Consider the following 7,748-nt stretch of genomic DNA (forward strand, 5'->3'; position numbering starts at 1 on the left):
GGTAAGGTTCAGGTTCATGTTAATAAACACATGAAGTTTAATTTTGCCCTAATACCTTTAGTTGAAAAATATACTCTTTTCCCTTGGTATACTTGGGGAAAAATTGGGCTGACATGAGTGGGTCTATTTTGGGGTTCTCTATTGTATTGAATTGTCCTGTGTGTTCATTCTTACAATGGTAGTAACCATTGTCTTGGTTATGATGAATTTCTTACATTTTATGGAATTAGTTGAAATCTTCTACCTTGGTTATTAGACTCTGGTTTGTCTATTTCAAATTACTGGCATTTGTATAAAGTATCAGTGTTGACAAAGATTTCTGTCCCACCCAGTCCCACAACCATTAAGTCCCAAAGAAACAAACAGAGGCCTATATTATTTATAAACTGGTTGGCCTGTTAGCTCATGCTTTCTTATTAACTAATCCTTACATCTTACATTAACCCATACTTCTTGTCTGTGCTAGCCATGTGACTTGATACCTTTATCAATGAGGAATTCTCATTTTGCTTCCTCTGCATTTGGGTAATGACTGTAGACTGAGCCTTTCCTCTTCCCAGAATTCTCCTGCTATATATATTTCCTACCTGGTGGCCCCACCTCTACTTCCTGCCTTGCTACTGGCCAATCACTGTTTTATTAAAACAGTACAAGTGACAAATCTTTACAGAGTACAAGACCATTGTCCTACAGCATGTAGAATCAGTTTTTACACACACACACAGACACACACACACACACACACACACACACCAACCACCTGCTGAAATTTAGGCTGCAATCATTGTAGAGAGAATTAAATCTTGACAATGCTAGTTGCCAGTGTCCAGTTGATGGACATGGTATATATTAGCTACTGGTCAAGGGTGATTTTTCAAAAGTCTATCAGTAATGTTTTGTCATATTTGATATATATGTCTTATACTTATTTTGTTAATTTTATTTCAACTTTGAATTATTCTGTTTCCTAGATATTATTGTGTTATAAATATCAAGAGAAACTATCTCAAAAAAATAAGTACAGGAGTTTAGACTGTAGTTCACAGGTATAGAATTTACCGAGAATGAATTATGCCCTGGGCTCAATCCCCAACACTGTCAAAAATAAAATTTAAAAGTGAAGTAATATTTTTAAAAATAAAGTCCATGTAAATGCAATGTTTCTTATCTGAAAATTGATTTTTTTGGGTTGGCAATCAGGGTTTCCTTAGCGTTTATTTCATTGTTCTAATTCTTCCAAAGAGGGACATGACACTTTCAGGATTTCTTGTCACTTACCAGTAACACAAAATTTAAATCTCCACCATGACCATTTCCTAGTCCTTTCGTCTGGTTTGGCCACATTTCAATCTTAATGATGAACTTAGCCTTCACCTATGTGCTTGCTGCCATTGTTCTACAGCAGGGGTTGTGCTCTCTAAGCTTTCTGCTCAAACACCAAGTTCTCAGGAGCTATCAGCCTCACAATTGTGAGAAGCTTTGCTTCTCAAGTGGCCAATTTTGTGTATGTTATTTCTTTTCAATCCCTCTCCTTACATTTATTTCTTGAGACGTCAACAACTTCTCCAACACCAGTCTCTTTCTTCCAAACTTCTGATAGTCCTGAAGAGAACATGGCAAACTCAGACCCCTTCATCGGCAGAATTCGCCCCACTCACAACTGCAGCCAGGGAAGCACAATGGCAGCACTAATAAACCATTTGAACTTTTTCTAGTACACCTTCTCAGTTAGAAAGAATGACTTTTATGACTAAAGAAAGAGATCAAATAAAATATATTCAAAGTTAAACAAAGTACAATGAAGTATAACTTAAATTATTGCAAAAGAAATCTAAAGCCCATCACAACGTTAAAAGTAGTGTGTACAGCAAGAAAACAAAGTATATTGATTATCTACTACAATGTAATAAATTTCCACACAAGCCAAAAATTTAAGACAATATATATGATCTCATCATTTTTATGGGTCAGGATTTAGGAGGAGAGTATTTGGTTGGATCTCCTCAGGGACTAATAAAACTTCAGGAAATGTGTCTGCCAGGGCTGTTGTCACCTGAAGGCTTGACTGGAGCTAGAAGATATATTTCTCAGATGTCACTGGCAAAAGCTGACAGAAAAATCTCCTCTTTTGGCTTGCTGAAAGAACCCATTTCCTTGACAGGAACCTGCCCTTCTGTCTGTTAGATGTCCTCAGAAAATGGTAGCCAGATTCTAGGCAGTAAGTAATGGGGGTATGGAGAGAGCCATCAATCTCTCTATGACCTGGCCTCAGCCTTACATCATTTCTGCCCGATTGATATGTTACAAGCAAGCCACCAAACAGTACTCATATTCAAGGGATTGGAATTAAAAGTGACTCTGGATAAAAAAGATGTCCTCCCTCCAAACTCTCTTATATACCCCTCCTTGCTGTCTTTCAAATTCATGGGTTCTTAATTGTTATTACATGCATGCATATATATGTACACAGACACAGACACACACACAGACACACAAAGACACACACACACAGACACACACACACAGACACACACACACACACATATATATATATATATATATATATATATATATATTCCAAAATTAACCTGCTCAGTCTGTATAATGCTACTTTAAAGTGTGTTTTCAGGGCTGACCTTTTGGTATTGGAAAGCCAACTCGTGTATCCTCCCTTACACTGACTATTTCTACCACTTTAGGCATTCCTTAGTCGCCTGCAGTTCTTTGTAGGGTTGGGGCCTCATAGGCTTTTCTCTGTCCACTTTGGCAAGTCCATTGGTCCATCTGTCTTCATCTCACATCTGTGCAGTCATGTTGGTGAGATTTTAGGGGAGTAGCTTCTGTTGTTACTAGGAAACACATTCACAGAGAAAACTCTCTGACACTCTGGCTCTTACAGTTTTTCTGTCCCCTCTTCTGCAGTATCCCCTGAGCCTTAGGTATAGGAGTTGTTTTGTAAATGTATCCATTGAGACTGGGCTCCATAACTTTAGTGACCCCAAAAACTCTACCAAAGAACTCCTACAGCTGAAAAACACCTTTAGTAATGTGTCAGGATACAAGATCAAGTCCAAAAAATCAGTTGCCTTCCTATACACTAAGGATAAGGAAACAGAGAGGGAAATCAGAAAAGCATCACCTTTCACGATAGCCACAAATAGCATAAAATATTTTGGGGTAACTCTGACCAAGGAAGTGAAAGATTTATTTGACAAGAACTTTAAGTCTTTGAAGAAAGAAATTGAAGAGGACACCAAAAAATGGAAGGATCTCCCTTGCTCTTAGATTGGGAGGATCAACATAGAAAAAATGGCAATTCTACCAAAAGCAATCTATAGATTCAATGCAATCCCCATCAAAATCCCATCAAAATTCTTCACAGATCTGGAGGAGACAATAATCAACTTTATATGGAAAAACAAAAAACCCAGGATAGCCAAAACAATCTTATACAATAAAGGATCGTCTGGAGGCATTACCATCCCTGACTTCAAACTCTATTACAGAACTACAGTATTGAAAACAGCTTGGTATTGGCATAAAAACAGAGAAGTCGACCAATGGAATCGAATAGAAGACCCTGACTTTAACCCACAAACCTATGAACACCTGATTTTCGATAAAGGAGCTAAAAGTATACAATGGAAAAAAGAGAGCATCTTCAACAAATTGTGCTGGCAAAACTGGATGTCAATCTGTAGAAGAATGAAAATAGACCCATATCTATCACCATGCACAAAACTCAAGTCCAAGTGGATTAAAGACCTCAATATCAGTCCAAACACACTGAACCTGATTGAAGAGAAAGTGGGAAGTACTCTAGAACACGTGGGCACAGGAGACCACTTCCTACGTATAACCCCAGCAGCACAGACAGTAAGGGCCTCATTGAATAAATGGGACCTCCTGAGACTGAGAAGCTTCTGTAAAGCAAAGGACACTGTCGCTAAGACAGAAAGGCAACCCACTGACTGGGAGAAGATCTTCACCAACCCCTCAACTGACAAAGGTCTGATCTCCAAAATATATAAAGAACTCAAGAAACTAGACCGTAAAAGGCTAATCAACCCAATTATAAAATGGGGCACTGAGCTGAACAGAGAATTCTCAACAAAAGAAGTTCAAATGGCCAAAAGACACTTCAGGTCATTCTCAACTTCCTTAGCGATCAGGGAAATGCAAATCAAGACAACTTGAAGATAACTTTGAATTTTGATTGGTTATAGTTTACTCTAACAGTCTCTGTATGTTGTGGATAAAAACTTTCGAACAGCTATTGAAGAAGAAGCATATATCATAGCCTGTCACTAGGAAGGTTCCAAGCTTCTCCAAGAAACTCAGACTAGGGTTTGACTAGAACAATGGGTGATGTTAGAGCTGCTCTATAAGGTCCATCAGATATGTGGCACCAAAGTTCATGTCCAATGTCTACTTATAAACTGCATTTTTAAAGGAGGTAGCAAATGGAGCGAATGGGAGAAGGCCAGTGGTCACAATGCATTGAGGACAGGGCTGGTAGCTTTGTCTTCTACCCCTTGGTCAGATATTCTATTGCACCAATACACACATCTTGGCCTTTCTGAAAACAACCTATGAAGGGTATCTTTCTCTGTCAAAAAGAGAAAGCTGTCTTTGGATAAGTCAAGCAGTATTTGAAGATCATTAGTTAGATTGTCATGGCAATGGTTGTGCTGTGAATTGGCAGATTTACAAGCCTTCACTCCACATATTTATGATGGGTAGAGAAGACAACCAGAGTGGATATATATCTTTGTGACTTTGAGTTAAATTCGAAAGTCATTTCCGTGGCTTAAGTTAGCATTCTTGTGGTGTGCTATTCAAGAAATGTAAACAAAGGCTATGCTCAGTCTCCTCTTTATTAAAAACCGATGTCCATTTCTTAATGTTTTGGAGAGGGGGAAAGTGTCTAATCTTATGAAAGGCCACCCTCATGCTCTATCGTCCTGTGGTCTCTCTATTATGTTCAGCTACCTGGCCTTAGTGTTCTTAAATGAAAAATCTTCGCTTTATTATTTCATTTCTGCAAGGACATTCATATTTGTTATTTCTGATGGTTTAACACCCATTGAAACAGTGATTAGAAACCTTCTTCACACCCATCCCACACAAGGTTCCGTTTCTGGCTGGGACTACTTATGCTTCCCTGTCTCCTATGCTGTTCACAGGAGGAAAATATTCTTGAGCGAAAAGTCCAAGCTGATGAAAATCATTGTGTCTGGCAGGAGGTAGAGGGTGGGAGGAGGCAGGGGACACGTCCTGATGTAGGTGCAGCCTGAGGAAGAAAAACGTTGAGTCAGAGCAGTGTTAACAAGAGAGATGATTTCTCAGACAAGATTTTTGAGGCTCCCCTAAAATTGCCACAGTGTTGGATAATAAGAGCAGTTAAGGGGTTTCTTTGGAGTCTCTGTGACTTCCGTTTCGTGATGGCTTCCTCGTGTGACTCATTCACAGCCCCTCTCTCCCAGCATCACACAGAAAATAGAATGATGAGAATATGTTCAGATAAACACATATGTTAGGAGGAACAAGGGAATATCATCAGGCAACTTATGGTAATGATTTTCTCAAAAATTAGAAACAAATAGAAAATGTCCCCAACTTAAAGAAGCAGAGAAAACTTCAACCTAAAAATTTTGCAAGGTAACAAAGCATGGGCTGAATTTTCTCTTCTCAGAATAATCTCCCTAAGGCTGCAGACCAAGAAAGCCTAAAAACAATGGCTTGACCTGAGGGCCTGAATAGCAATCAGCTCCCTCTCTTCTCCATAGACAGAACCTATAACTAACTGAGAATCTATCTCTGAACAAAATCACCACAAAAGTACCATGAGAATATCTCTTTTGAAAGAACTTGAGTAGACTGTAGCCCATCTAGTAAAGATTTAGGAAAAGTGGTACATTTGATACAATGCAAAATAAAGATAATTTATAGAGTCTGGGGATCCACCTTCTCTTACCCCAAATTCAGTGGTTGACTCCTAACTGTAAAACAAGAAACTGTAACAAGTGTTGTTGGTCAGGAAACCTCACTCCTACATCTAAAGAGCTAGCCCAGTCAGTGCTTCTCTACCCATAGCAAAGACTGACAACCAAGGTCCAGCAAAGATGACACCACAAATTCACATAGAGCTTGGAGAAATTAAGCTGATACTTATCTGAAAGCCTTCACATTGATGGTTCTTTTAGTGTCAGGAGGGTTTATGTGAACTTCCAGGGGGGAAGTTATCAGTAATCCTACCCTGCTCTAAATCCTCCGAATCACATAAGCACTAGCCTAGTAAGATATGCCTAATGGTGCAATAGTGGCATTACTATCTTGGGGATAACCATCTGTAGTCTGATTGTACTTAAGGCTCACCAAATGGGGGGATTCATACTTAGTACTGCAAACCTAGCCATGAATCAGTGCTGGAGAGCTGATAGACTCTAGAGGAGAACCAACTACCACCATTTTGCTAACTTGATAGCCTTCCAGATATGTATCCTTTTACCCGCAGATGAATAAAACTCTCACCCTCCATCAAAGAACCTTCTTTTTGCAGCAATACAGGCTGAGGCTACTACGGAGAACTATAACTTGTTAAAGTTCAAGGGGCAAGCAGCAGACCCAGTTCTAAATGGGACATCTATAACACAACCCCTGCAACCAAAGATAGGAAACATTTTGGGAGAAGGAGCAGAAAAATTGGAAGATCCATAAAATTGCTGTGGAAGAGTATCATTAGGCCATGACCTGGATACTATGCCCAAACCTCAACAGCTAGGGTTGCCTGCACAAGACCTACAGAGAGCATGCCAGTGAATATTCTAGCATGGTTGGGAAAGGATTTCCAGGGTCCATCCATAGCTGAAGAGCTCTGGGAAGACCATAGCTACTGAGGGAACAAGAGTCAACTTTCTCCAGGACCAGCCCCCAGCAGATTGTTCATGTCCTTCATCTATGTCCATACAGCAACACTAACTGGACCCATATAATTATAGGAGAAGAGGCCATGAGTTTGAGAGAGAGATGGGGGAAGCATTGAAATGGGGAAGTAGAGGGATACAATAAAAATACACTGTACTCATATAAAATTCCTTCAAAAAATCAAAAGTAATTTTAAAAATCTTCCATCATGAATGAAAGAGAAAATTAAAGAAATATAAAAATGGACAAAAGAGAATTAGAGATAGCACAGTAATAAAATAGAACAGTATTTTCTCAGGGGAGATTTGAGGAAATTCTGCACCTGTAAACAAAACTAAAAATGATGAAAAAATGGAGCAGCCACAGAAAGACAAATTGTTCTTAGAAATATATAATAATGTGTATTTATGTATATATATGTGTATGTGTATTTCTAAGAACAATTATATATATATATATATATATATATATATATATATATGCGTGTGTGTGAATATACCAAAAAAATTAAAAGGACAAAAAATGAAAAGAAGGGCTGAAGAGGTGGCTCAGTGGTTAATCAAGATGTGAGAGTTAGCCAATAAGAGACTAGAAATAATGGGCCAAGCAGTGTTTAAACAAATACAGTTTCTGTGTAATTATTTCGGGGCTAAGCTAGCCGGGTGGTGGGACACAGCCCGCCGCTCATCCTACAACACTTGTTATTCCATTCGTTTGAATCAATGTTTTACCTGGTTTCTTTTCATTAAGCATCACTGATTATATACTGACATTAAAATTACAAGGTAGGTGATGAATAATCTCTGTCCCATAGCCCCTTG

This window comes from Alexandromys fortis, unplaced genomic scaffold (assembly GCF_014885135.2).
Source record: "Alexandromys fortis isolate MF-2015 unplaced genomic scaffold, M_Fortis_MF-2015_v1.1 scaffold_10, whole genome shotgun sequence".
Lineage (NCBI taxonomy): Eukaryota > Metazoa > Chordata > Mammalia > Rodentia > Cricetidae > Alexandromys > Alexandromys fortis.